The sequence below is a fragment of the Lupinus angustifolius genome, chromosome LG03 (assembly GCF_001865875.1).
Source record: "Lupinus angustifolius cultivar Tanjil chromosome LG03, LupAngTanjil_v1.0, whole genome shotgun sequence".
Classification (NCBI taxonomy): Eukaryota; Viridiplantae; Streptophyta; class Magnoliopsida; order Fabales; family Fabaceae; genus Lupinus; species Lupinus angustifolius.
In genome coordinates, this window is record NC_032011.1 from 10,927,508 (window position 1) to 10,928,125 (window position 618).

The following is a 618-nucleotide window of genomic DNA, read 5'->3' on the forward strand; positions in this document are numbered from 1 at the left end:
ATTGTATGATCATATTTCATTTCATTTACTCATAAATTTGATACTATGAATGATATAACAATTATTTGTTTATGAGTAAATTGAAGTTCATTATTATAAGACAGTTAAGAATAACCCAAAGGTTGATTGTTTGTTCTTATAATCAATGAGCATGAATGTTGGTATTGTAAATGCATCATTAGTTATATTTATATATCCAAAGATAGTAAATGTTTCTAATTTATGCATGGATTATTGCCAAATTATATGAATTTTCTTTTAGTATCATCATGTCTAGTATGATATATTGATGGATTTCCCAAAGGTAGACATTAATATACACTTATGAAGTATTCTGAATTAAATGTAACTCAAAGCCTTAATGTTTTTTTTTGTTTGATTTCATTGATTGCAGTACCTATTGCTTTGCATTCGCAATTCTCATCTATTCCAACTTTCAATGGACTTAACTTCTCTGAATGGAGTGAACAAATCCAATTTTACCTTGGGGTAATGGATTTGGATTTATCACTTAGAGAAGATAAGCCAAGTGCTATTACCAATATAAGCACTGAAGAACATAAAGTTCATTACAGAAATTGGGAAAGATCAAATAGATTGAGTCTAATGTATATGCGA